The sequence below is a fragment of the Ursus arctos genome, unplaced genomic scaffold (assembly GCF_023065955.2).
Source record: "Ursus arctos isolate Adak ecotype North America unplaced genomic scaffold, UrsArc2.0 scaffold_15, whole genome shotgun sequence".
Lineage (NCBI taxonomy): Eukaryota > Metazoa > Chordata > Mammalia > Carnivora > Ursidae > Ursus > Ursus arctos.
The window spans coordinates 55,151,750-55,164,936 of NW_026622819.1; the positions used below are offsets into that span (position 1 = coordinate 55,151,750).

The following is a 13,187-nucleotide window of genomic DNA, read 5'->3' on the forward strand; positions in this document are numbered from 1 at the left end:
AATGAATAGATTTTGAAGAGGAGTGTAAGGAAGGATGGACCGGACAGGAAAATACATTAACGATCCACAAAAAGGAATCTGAAGAAATGGCTTTGTTGGTTCAGGGTTTAGCACTGAAGTTTGTAGTTCTTCAGAAGGGGCCGATCCTGATCCGTTTCTGAGAGGTGGCGTTGTCACAGCCAAACTGCTTCTGACAGCCCATCCACACGGGGTGCCCAGTGATGCCTGCCCCCTGATCACAGCGTCTTCTCTCCTCTCTAGATTCTATCACTTCAGACTCAACATACTGAAAACATTATCGTTACTTCTGGCCCAGCAGCTCCACTTAGCTTCTCAACTACCTTGTCATTGCCTCTCACTGCCCAGCTTCTCATCTCCCCAGAAGAAAAAAAGCCAGATCTCACTGACACTTCGCCATCTTTTGTCCCTCATTCTCAGTAGATCAGAAATGTGTCGTGTTACTTTAAACGAAACAGTCATGTATTCATTCAGCTCCTGCAATTATTCCTAGCAACTGTGCTAAGCCTATAAACAAACAGGAGCCCCCCCCCCTCCCCGGGTCCCCCTGGAACCTAGGCTCCCTTTTGTGTTTTAATTGGTTGAGAAAACAATGAAGGAGCGCCACTCTCTGGGGCCAGGCCCTCTACACATGGCGCTCCCTTTCTTCAGTGACAATGTCTTAGCCATATCTTGCATATTGTTGCCAGGCTTATCATCCAAGGCAGCAATCAACTCTTCTCCCTCCTCTTCAGGCAACTGAACTAATTCCATTTGGGATCTAGAGTTTTCTTATGCTGAGCTTTTGAAACTTCTTTAGTAATCTATCACTCTAATTTATTTCTGTTTCTCTAAGAATTCTTTCTCAGCCAAGCCATTTGCTTCACTTCCCTCTAAACTTGGTTCTTATTCCTATAATACCTGGCATAGAATTTAGATTTGGATGAAACCTTAAAAATTATCAGACCCAACTATTTCATAGTATTAAAGAGAAAACGAGTTCCCTGGTTTAAAGTCAGAAAACTAGTCATAAAAATGACTCCCTGACTTTGGAATCACTCTATCCAGCACATTTCCACTTGGGCTTGCGAGGTACATGTCCACGTGGCTAGTGTGTTAGCAGCGACTGTCGGAGCCCAAGTTAAATTCCCAACACAAGTGAGGACTGAAGAGGAAGGTTTTCTCCAGTGACCTGGGGGAAGAGGACTCTTGTAAGAAAGGGGAAAAGAGGAAGTAGGCTCAAGAGAGCCATGCTGGCAGACCTGAGTACCTTTGATCTCCTGCTCAGCCACATTCACCATGTGGCTCGTCAGAATAGGACACGCATTCTGAGCCACGAAATCGTTAGCAATCCATATCCTTGAGCTCATCTCAACACTGAAGGAAAAACACAAACGTGCATGTATGGCTGCTTTTCTCTTTCAGTACCGGGCCTGGGTGTACGCTTACTGGGGGGATAGCTGAGACCGGAGTTTGAAAGGCCAATCATTGTTGACTAAATGGTGCCTCAGTGGTAGTTCCAATATTCCAGTTAATGTTTCAGGTCTCCTCACATGAAACCTGATCAAAAAGCTTTAAAGCTGCTGGGCCCCGATCCACTTGCAGAAGAAAACCTGGAGAGCCAGGGCCTCAGAAAGCAGGGCAGCATGTGACCACATTGACCGGCTGGGCAGGACCTCGTTTAATGAAAAGACAAGGAAGAGGCACCATCCTCGAAATGCACTGTGTTGCACAGACCGTGATTCATAAATGGTGTGTAAGGTAACTATCTGAACTGACAAAAAGGCCAGCAAAAAAATAAATAAAAGAAAGCAGGCTTTTCTTTTTCTTCTCTGTGTTTGAAATCTTCCCATTAAGAGAACACAATATGCACCTGCAAACACGGATCAGCCTCATTAGGGAGAAAGAAAATTGTTTGAAATAAACCTCAAAGAGAAAGAAAAAAGCTGTCATTTTCTTTAAGGACACTATTATGTTCTTATTGACAAGACAAAAGAGTAATAAAGTTAAATTAGAGCAACTATAAGCTTGATAGTTGGGTTGGAGGAAAATAGAACAACCTTTGCTATTAAAAAAAAAAAAGTGGATGTTTTAATCAGCCTCTACTGAGCAATGACGACTGACCTTACCCCTCATTGAGAGCATTCTTGAGTCTGTTCCAGGGGCAAAATTCTTACCTCACTGATTCAACCTAGGAATTTTAAAACTGAAGGGAGCTTGAATAATCATTATGTTGGAATATCTTATAATGGGAAGAAGTGATGTCTAAAGCAGTGCGGTGTCTTGCCCATGCTCACCCAGCTTTTGAATGTCAAGGTTACGTTCTAGAAATCAGCAGGAACTGAAACTTACTTTCCCCAAACATAGAATGCGTTTAGTGGATCTTGTTGGGAAGGCATCATGCTGAAAAGAAATTCATGGAGATTATTTTGAAATCAACGCAGAAGAATAGTTGGGGCTTCTGAGTATACCTGTGAAGTTCTTGAGAATCGAGAGTCCCAACGTTCTCTTCCATATCTGGACAAGTTATCAGGCAGTAGAGAAAAAGGGGTGTCAGGAGAGCCCCATCTTTCCTCCCTGCTGTACCTTAGCGATAGTCAACACCTTCTACCTCTAAGCTCTCCTGGTCGGATTGGAAGCCATGCCTCCCTGGCCCATTTTCTGAGAAGAATGAAGCAGGACGACCCTGCTAGCCATGAGCTGTGACACTCCAGCTCTGCGGTGGCGAGAGAGGCCAGACACCTAGGAAGTGACAAGCTCCTCTCGTAATATATAGTAGGAGTTCGGAAAAAGAAAATGCAATAATTTCTTAAGTACTTTGGGCCATTTTCCTCTCCTGCTTCCCTCCCCGAGAAGTCTGGACACCTTTTTATTTGGAAAGGTGCATTGTGACATTTTCTATCATTCCCTCCACCTATTAATAGCTCTGGCTGCCCCAGGTGCTCATTTTCAAGACGCCCTCAGAGAAGGGGGACTTGTGGCAGCCGCTCTGCAGCTGACAGCTTTGGGGAAATGGCAGGTTTTAATTGATGTATTGTGGGCACCGTGCTTTCTCTATCTCTCTCTTTAGAAAAATGTGATGGGTTTAGTATCCTCCTAGGACCTATAGATTTTAATATGTCAATTATTCCCCTGTTATTGGAACTAGTGTGTTTGTGGCTGACTGATGGTCTTCCAGGTACCTTTTTGTCTCTGTGTGACACTGTGCGCCGGAGTCAACATCACCTGTCTCTCTTTGAATAACCTCTCTAGACAGGAAGCAGCCAGCAAGCCCTGTAAAGATCCACAGCAAGTCCTACAAATATTTCTCAAATGAGCTGCCTGCCATTGGGTAATAATTACAGTGAAATGAGATTGGAGAGCAAGGCTAGAAAGCAGCAATGTGAAGTGCCACAATTTTCCATTTTAAAATAGTCCTGGCAGCAGGTCCACTGAGGGAGACAACAGTCCCCAGGCCAGCACTTCCATGGGCATCGGCTGCAGAAGCCATCCCAATGATCCTGGCGTGTTGCCAGCGCTGTGAAGGCATCTGGGTATTTCCCCACAGTCTCAGAGAATGCGGCTCTGCCTTCATTCTGCCCGTGAAGCCACCGCCTCCGTGTCCACTTCTGTGCAGAGTTCCATCTTAAGCCTGAGCTGCTTCTCTCAATATCGTGTGTGTGTGTGTGTGTGTGTGTGTGTGTGTGTGTGTGTGTTTGGGGGGGGTGCTTCGCGGTTGCTTAATTCCTCAGTTTCCCCCAGCATTCTAATAGACCTTAAAAAAAAAAAAAACTGCTTCCTTGAGACATAACTCACATACCATAGAATTCATCCATGAAAAGTCTACAGTTGTGACTTCTTATCAAATCCATGGGGTTCTACATCCATCACCATCCTCCACGTTTAGAACATTTCCATATCCAGAAATGCCCTATTGCCCATTTGCTCTTAACCTCTGCCCCACTCTCAGCCGTAAGTGACCACTGATTGATGTGCTTTTTAGCTCTAGAAGCGTGCCTTTTCTGGGCATTTCTTACCAGTGGAATTTGACAGTAGTAGTATGGTGTTTGTGAAGTTCATCCAGCTTGTACATGTGTCAGTCAATCGTTCGTTCGTATTGCTGAAGAGTGCTCCACTGACATGGGTATGCCACATTTACTTTATCCACCAAGTGAGGGATGTCTGGATTTTTTCCAGTTTGGGGCTATTATGATCTTAGGAACATTCCCATAAATTCTTTGCTTGGACATATGTTTCTAAGTTCTTAGCTGCCACCTATTAGGTGCTAACATGCCCCCCAAATTATGCAAATCCCTTTCAACGCATTGTTTTGAGACTTGACAACTGGTGAGACTGGAATTTTAATTGGGAAAACAAGGCTTTTAAAGAAACAGCTCATTTGAATAAATGCTTCTGGGGCCAAAATTCAAGCCCAGGGTCTTTGCACTATCCTGGGTAGTCCCACTAACAGAACAGCAGGTGTTTGTGTTGGGCTCCCACAGCAAGCTCATTGCCCTCCCCCCACCAGCCATAACAAAAGTCCCCGGTGTGGCCACTTTAAATGGATTTGAGGTTTGCTGATCTGCCCTAGGATTCTTTCGTGTAGAAATATTCTCTTCTAAATTACAGCAGCCCCAGAGGTCACTTCCGACCCAATTTTCTCATTGATACATAGGTCAGTGCAAATGTATTCGTTATCTGCTTTATGCTTAGCACTGGGGTAGGCACCGTGAGGATGCAAACAACCATGGTCCCCTGAGGGTAGTACGATGGAAAGATAAGACTCATACACACACACACACACACACACACACACACACACACACGTCTAAATTACATAGCACAGACTACGAATGGCCTGAGAGCTTTGACTATTTAAAAACCTGTGTTAATACCTGGACCACTTACAATTCACATGGCACTTGCCTCTTTCCTTTTTGAGTTACATAGACACTGCGGAACTAAATTACTCATGTAGCAAGCCGGACTCTACACAATTAAGGAGCCACTGAGAAGATATTCTGTGAAAACATAAAAATGTTAACATCATGTAAGGCAGTTTATGTTTCATGCTTCCTGGGTAGTAACTCGGTAATCTAGTTTTCTCCAGAAATACATACCTACATTTCCTAAATCTGGAGGTAGCCCCTGCAAGGTTCCAGGTACCGAGCACAAGGCATGCAGCCTCATGGAGCAAGAGAGAGTTCCCCGACCTCCCAGAGCTCGCGCTCTTGAGGACAAGATGAATGCCCTGTGCTGAATGGTTTTGTCCCCTGCAATCCACATGTTGAAGCCCCTATCCCCCATGTCATGGTATTTGGAGGTGAGGCCTTCGGGAGGTCATTAGGTTTGGATGAGGTAAGGAGTTGATAATGAATCCCCCACGATGGGATTAGTGACTGAGACCAGACCTCCGCGCTCTCCCCACCACATGACGACACGGTGAGAAGGTGTTCGTCTACAAAGCAGGGAAGGGGCCTTCATTAGAACACAAGCATGCCGGCACCCTGACCTCCGCCTTCTAGCCTCCAGAACTGTGAGAAATAAATGTTGGTTATTGAAGCCACCCAGTTTATGGTATTATGGCAGCCAAAGCTGACCAAGACTGTGGGTAACAAATACAGAAATCATCGAAGTTGTGGAAAGAGCTGTGAAAAAAAGAGGGTATCTCGAGGACTTTGATACGTCTGGCAGGGGCAGGAGGCAGTAGTCTCATGCCCAGATCTGCATCAAAACAAAACCTAACTAGGGAAAACAAAAAGTCAGAACACAACCCCTCAAACTACTGTCTAGAGGAAGCATTAGCAGGGGGCAGGTGAGATGTCCCAGTGACTCAGAATATGAGGCTGGCAGGAGAGATGGAAAGAAAGATACATTTAAAAACGTAAAGCCCTTCCTTCTGTGTCTTTTTTAAATATTCTGCAAATCTTCCATAAAGATTGGCAATTTCTCTATCAAGCCTGGGTAACCTAATATATCAATTCTCCATTTTCCCTGCCCAACTTAGTGATAACATATCTTCCATTAACCTATGCTGAAAGAGCCATTTCTATTCTAAGAATCTATTTATGTTCTCCTATAACTTTCCTAAAGATATGCCTCTGGGCTGTAATACCTCAAGCTTATACCCAGCTGAAATGTGAATATTTGCCAAATTTTAGTAACATCTATTGGACCTTTTCTGAGTCATTTGATCATGGGAGCCTGGGGATGACTTCCCTGTGAGGTAAGAAAAATACCCTTCCTTTCATCTGAGGGGACTAAAGCTGAATTGGCTTTTGGGTTACTTGCCCTTGATTTGGCCTTCAATGTCAACAGCAGCCTATGACTTAGATTTTCAATTATTTCGTGAATTAGCAAAACAACAGGTAACCTCAGTTCTGAAATTTCTTTTAATGAGTGTATGTTCCTGTCCTTTTCTCTGCTTTTTATAATCTTAGGGAAGACACTGCTCTTATTTCAGCTCCTTTCTGTATATTTTCAGTCCTTTCCACAATTCTTTGTGAAGCTTCTCTAATTCTTGGTACTTTCCAGTTGTCAGAAACCTTTAGTTACGTGATCATTTTTACTTAAAGATTTCTAGGATAAAAGTCTAGTTTTACCTTTCATAATCTTCACATCTTATCACACTGGGCTTTTGAAGATGTGCCACCCTGTACCACTTCCTACTGAAAAATTAGTTGTTCATTTTCCTTCCGATTGTCTGTCATCATTAACAAAAATAATTCCCGTTGGTCTGTCTCCTGTTTTTCTTTAATTCTCTCCTCTCATAAAAGGGTATATAAAATTCCCCCTACCCCACACTGAGGTTAAATTATTTTATGATATGTGTTGAAGAGCTTTTATAATTCCACGAAGTTTCACTGACCTACATTCAAGGTGTTGATGTGTAAAGAAATTTCAGTCTGTAAAGGCTGCTGGATTTTCATTTAAAAAAGAACAGTTCACATGTTTGTCTATATATCTTCATTTTTTAAAAGGAACCAAATAATGATGTTGATTTCATTACATATCTATTGGAATAATTGAGTATCATTTTTACTGGAACACTAGAGAAATAGACAAAAGTGAAAACTATGTTCTTTAGGACAAACACCGTGGAAGGCATTGCACTAAGAACTAATGGAAATTGATAAATAAGACCTAAGTCCTGCCTCTAAAAGACTGACGCTCGAGGAGGTTAGGGAGAAAAGATGTTGGCGTACCCATAATAAGATGAACTTAAGGAAGTAAAAATTCAAGGGAAAGAGGGTGCTTCTATGGCCTGAGTGGTTCCAGGAATCCTGTGCTGAGTCCTGTGACCCACATTGCTCAGGTCAGCATGAGAAGAGGAGAAGTACAGTTAAATCAGCCAAAGACTGTGCATTCACATTTGATTTCTATATTTTTGAATGAGCGTCTCTGTTTTGTACCCCAAATCTCTTATACTATATATACAGTAGAACTTGACATCTGGAACTGGCTTGATCCCTACTACAGTGCCATTCAGATGAAACCAACATTATAATAATCTCTCCTTTGCTTTGATCGGGTGTATTAGACTTTGTCAAAAGTAGCGGAGATTATTTTTTAAGCCGAAAAGGCATACAGGGGCTAATTGCAGTATTGGTTCATTATTCAGAAGGGAAGTTATTAGCCTACCTGGAGAATTCTAACAAAGGAAAAAGAGAGCCAAGTGACAAGGAGAATTAAATGGCAACCTGGATATCAAGCCCCTAGCCGAGGAAGTGCTAGAATAGATCTCGGTGAATACAGTTTTCCGCCTTCCTTCCCTGTTCCCACTCTAGGATGATTTAGTCCTATGCTCTTGTGTGTTTCCGTTGGTGTTGATATAAACACGTGAGTTAGTGTTGTGGGCTCCAGGGCCACCACAGTTAGGGTGTCCGATTTTCAGAGTCACCGTGTTTCTACTTGAACTTGATATATTGAAGGATTTGGGATGAGTGTTGGCTTTGTGATCCTACAGTGGGTCCTTTTCTTTTGACCTGAACTTTTTCCGAAATTTTGAGCCTGATTTTAAAGGGGAGGAGTCCAAGTGTGGTACATGCCTGCTGGGATGATTGATGAACCCTAGAGGCAGTTTATCAAAAATGGCCAATTGAAACTTTGAAAATATACTATAACATAGTAATACACCTAACACTTTGATTCTCTCTCTAGACCTTTGGGAGCTTCTTAAAATATTAAACACATTTAATAGCCTGGGGGCTTTTTGTTTTAAGTAAAAATGATGTGGGTGGCTGATTAAACATTATGGTAGATTCTAACTCCCTCCCCCCATCCCAAAATATGTCCGCACTGATATTGTGTTTTCAGGAGGGAGATAAAATTCCTCCTTTGATGGTATAGCTCCTTAGAAGGTTTCTGAGAACTTAAGATATGATATTTTCTAATACCATTACATCCTATTTCATTAGTATATCAGGACATATGCCTTCAGAAGGTCTTGGAGAAAATGGATAGGATAGGACGATAGCATGTAACATCGGGCCACTTGACTTGAATAGGATATAAGGAAAGCCTTCCCTAAAGAAGCAGACTGATTTATAGAAGGTCACCAGAGGAAGGGGTTGGGAGAGGGAGGGAGAGAAGTTGTATGTGTGGACTGGGGGGAGGGGGGGGATCCTGTGTTCCAGGAACTGGAAGAAGGACAAGGTTGCTGGGGCAGAAGGAGGGAGCAGGAAAGAGGAGTGAAACATGGTGAGAAGTGGACAGGAAACAGATCCTACAAGGGTTCCTGGACCATCTGAAAGGGGTATAAATCTATCCTCAGAAAAATGGAAGTCAGCGAAGGATTTTTAAGAAGGGGATATAATGATCAGATTTGTTTTTAAAAGATCATTTTACCTGCCACGCAGATAAAGGATTAGAGGAGCAAGAGTGAAATTTAGAGAACCAACAGGAAGTTGTCAAATTGGGCAAGATGCCATGATGGCAGAAAACAACACGATGATTTGTCCTTGTCCCTCGGAAGCTTACAATCCGGTAAGGGAGTACACATATGTACACAGAACTATTATGGCAATATGTGATGTGTCATGGAATTCAGCAGATCAAGTGAGAAAAGGAAGAGGTCACTTTTAGCAGAATCGGGGAAATATCTTCTTACATGTTGAGCAGGATCCAAAGTCTCAAGTGACCCGAGATTTGTCTTACTTTGGTTTTTGCTTGTTTGTTGTTATTTTTTAGTCACAACTGTTTTCAGGATAAGCAAATATTTTTAAAATAGCATTTCTACCTTAGCTGGTTTTGTTTCCTTAAAGCTACAAATGCACAAACATGTTATATTCAGGTTCCCATTATCTTTGTCAGGCAAGGTAGAAAGCAGTTTTTTATTAATTTCTTTTTAGGAAGGAATAAGTAAAATCCCGGTTTCTTGCTCCAGGTCATCTGTCAGTATAGTCGGGAAGGGCTTAGAGTTAAAGCTTCTCTTTTTGGAGAACATATTGCTGCTGAGTCAACAGCTAGGATGCAGGGGCCCACACTAATGTCTATGCAAATGAGCAAAGACATGATGCCTTTATCCTCAGAAATCTAGAATGGATTGCAATTAGAAAGGCTTACGCATGGTTCTCCTATAGCTCTTGGGGTCCCTTCTTGAAACACCCTCTGGAACACAACTGTAAGCCTTTATCACTGTCCACACCTACATACGGCTCAATTTTAATAGGATGACTCATCGACTGTTCTGATTGACTGTGGTGGAAAAGCTATTGGGCTCCACTGGTGAAGCTCTTTTGAAGAGAAATAGGCCAGGTGATATTGCTATCATGAGAAAGAAAATGCTGGTTGGCCACACAGAGGTATTAGGCAAGCATGAGCCCATGCTTTCACATTGGTTCGACTCTTTGCTCCATCTTTTTGTGAGCTTGGGGAAGTCATTGAAGTTCTCCGGGTGTCTTTGGAAAAATAAGATAGTTAGGCTGACTGATCACTGAGGTGCTTTGCAAACTTAGTTCCAGGTGTAGATTTCCATCTCAGAGAGCTGTGATCTGATTTTTCAGAAGGTTCTTTAGCCTCAGGATACTGCCAAGTATTTAGTTATATGGGTCTATACACAAGAGAGTGTCTCCTTCATAGTGATGTCAGGAAAAAAAAAAAAAAAACCCTCCTTTAGAGCTCTATTTGAAAAACATATTTTGGGCCAAGCAAATGAGAGGCTGGTTATTTGACTATGAATTTTGTATGTCCTGATTGTTTCTAAGATTGAAGAAATGGCATATCTGGCCTAAGAAATAGTCTCCTATAAGCTTGCATTCTTAGAGCACAGCCAGAAAATTCTGTTCCATTTGACCTGATGCAACTTAAGGACGCTGACAGACCTGAAGCAAAGAAAGGTGATAGAGATGAAGAAAAATGGGACCGTTGCCATACGAGGAAAAGTTGTTTAAAACTAGCTTGGCTTGGTCTTTACAAGACTTAAGGACACATTACAGCCATCTCAAATATTGTGAAGAACTATCAGCAGAAGAGAAATGAGACTTTCCTGGCTCTGCCTTTCCTGATAGACCTGGGGTAAATCGATTGAAATTGCAGGGAGCTTAATTTGTGCTCAGTGTAGAGATGAAACTTCGGACAATAGTAGCTAACCAAGAATGGAATGGGATCTAGTCTCCCTTGTGTGGGGAGGAATCAGGAAGAGACTGACTGATAATGATAGCGAAAGCAATGATGGAGGTGTTCTTGCATGTATTACCTCAATACTCAAAACAATGCTTTGGTCGACTCTGTTACCGTTCCCATAGCACAGGTAAGGGAACCAAGGCACAGTATGGTTAAGCCACTTGCCTAAAATCACCCACTGAGTGGCTGACAAAGCTGGGATTTGAAACCACTCGGTCCAGTTGTAGACTCTGCAGGCTTAACTGTGCTGCTGTATTGCCTCTAGGCATCACAGAGAGATGCTGTGGATGGGATTTCTGCCCGACTTTCCAGGGTGGTCTTTGAAGATTCCACCAATAGTAGTGCATTTTGCGGGGCCTCACCTAGGCAGATGAGTGGTGGTGCAAAGCACACGCACAGTTCCTATGCACGTGCCTAGTGGGTCATTCCGCTGTAGCTATGCACAGGCATCCGGTTGCCTTCCCTACACCATCGGGCATTGGGGTTCATTGTCTCTTGGGAGAATTTTTTTTTTTTTGTCTGAGATATTGATGTCATGTGTGTAATTCATTTCAGCAGCCATGCCGTGACATCTTTAAAAACAAAATCATGAAAGATATCCAAAAACATAGCAAGAAGAGAAAGCTCTGCTTTCTGAGTAGAAGGGCTACAACTCGATCTTTCTTCCAAACATGATGGATAGCCATTTGTTCTCTTCTCCATCAGAAATAGCACCTTGTGTGAATGTTGGAGAGAGATCTTGACTTCATCAGCCCTTTGCCCATTAGGAAACACAATGAGAAATGGGAAGTGCTTTCCAGTACAGGGAAAGAGAATCCCTTTCGAACCCGATACGATCTATCTAAAGGTAACTGACCAAGAAGGAGCGCTGACCCCGTTTCACGTACAGGTGCTTTAAAATAATTCGACAACAGGTAGTTAAAACGTAAGTATGCCGGGCTGTCAATCACACACCGTCCTTCTGGATTTTAACGCTTGTTTTACTTGAGGGAAGATGATATTTGAACATTTTATGGCATCCATCAACAAGAATGTGCACATGGTTTCAAATAAGGGTTTTCAGCCTTCTGAAACCAATTACTTCTGCCTAAGTGGAAATGCCAAAGCAGCGATGTGTCAGCAACTAAGAGAATAATTTAGAATAATAATAATAAATACACACAATGATGCTGTGAAACAACAGAGATTGTACACACATGCACACATGCACAAACCTTTTAAAGAGGTATTTCAAAAAGTCTGTGTCAAACAATGTTAAGCCAGAGCGATGCAGAAATGTCAGACACATTACATGGGCAGGACGTGCGGTTGGCATTTGGCTGCCAGCGGGGGAGGCGTCCTCCCGCCACTAATTCCTCAGGAACCTCATGCTGAGTGTGTCTACAGGGAAGGGAGAAAAAAAGGGAGGAGGGGAGAGCAGATATTGCCTATTATGTTCTTCCTTCGCAGCTGGAGAGGGCCTCAGCTGTGTCGGGCTGGGACTGCTGGTGCTTTTCTGTAGTTAGAGCACAAAAGGAAGAGCTTCCCTTTCCCAGCCTGTGCCCATGGTGGGCCAGCCCCTCCGGGCCATCCGTGCGGCCGGCGCCACTGAACGCCAGCCAGGCCGCCTCTCATGGAGACTCGTCAGCGCCTCGCCTCAGCCCGTGAGTTTTGTCCATGGGAAGGTTGTGATGGAGTCTCTGGGTAAGGATGACCGAGGTGCATGCAGCTGGGGCTTGACGAGGACCTTTCCTACTTGCCATGAGTACCTAGGAAGAGGTGGGGGAGTCGGCGGTGACCCCGGTTTTGCTCCTCCGCGGCACCTAGAGTAGCCGTGAATCCTGGTCACGGAGCATAATTTCTACTTCCTAGCAGGCTGTCAATCTGCAGTATTTTTCTGTTACCTTCATGATGGCTGCCAGGTCTATCACCAGAAAAATATTCTGTGAAAATAGTTATAAAATGGGATTTATTAACTGTAAACATCTGTTAAGTCAAGCGTCTTGTGTCTGTGCCGAAATACTCCTTCAAGTCACTCTCTGTACATCTGTCACATTTTTTCACCCTTCAGAGACCTCTTTGTGGTAGTTCTCTGCACACTGATTGGTTTTATCCTTGATTGTGGCTCTGTGTTAAGACGTTTTTAAAAATAGGCAAAAGGAAGGGTGGAGAAATGATTCATTCTATTAATTGAACTTCAAAACGTGGCTTACTCCCGTGACCTGTGGCTGATATTTAGTATGCTGAACAGATTCTTAAGAAACTCCTGGTGTCTTTGCTGCAGGTGGCTGGGTTTGTTGACAAATCTTCAGGTGCGCCATTTGCCTTCAAAGGGCGTGCTGCTGTCACAGCAATTTAAATGGAGTAATAATAATCCCTTGCATTTTAGGGTAACTTAGGTTTTACGAAGTGCTTTTGCTTCTGTTATCCTAAGTATTTGAATTGCTCTTTTTTTATCAGATCGAGCCTGTGTGATAGGTATTCATAGTTTCATGAGGTCCATTTTTTAAATGAGGAAACCAAAGACAAAGTACTCATGCGAGGTCATCAACGAGTAAGGGAACATGTTGGTATTTCAACCCACTCCACGTCTCAAGATTTTGTTTTCT

The 13,187-nt window shown here is 43.1% G+C and overlaps 1 protein-coding gene and 1 long non-coding RNA gene across 12 annotated transcripts in view; one reads left to right on the forward strand and one right to left on the reverse strand.

The window, feature by feature from the left end:
- The window catches only part of LOC123001700 (uncharacterized), a 97,564-nt gene that overhangs the window by 65,228 nt on the left and 19,149 nt on the right, over positions 1-13,187 (reverse strand). For both annotated transcript variants that reach the window (XR_007191158.2, XR_008959234.1), the window contains exon 1: positions 1-13,187. This exon is cut by the window's left edge and continues 38,221 nt beyond it; it is cut by the window's right edge. This is a non-coding gene — a long non-coding RNA (uncharacterized LOC123001700).
- The window catches only part of TENM2 (teneurin transmembrane protein 2), a 523,183-nt gene that overhangs the window by 39,572 nt on the left and 470,424 nt on the right, over positions 1-13,187 (forward strand). The window lies entirely within an intron of this gene.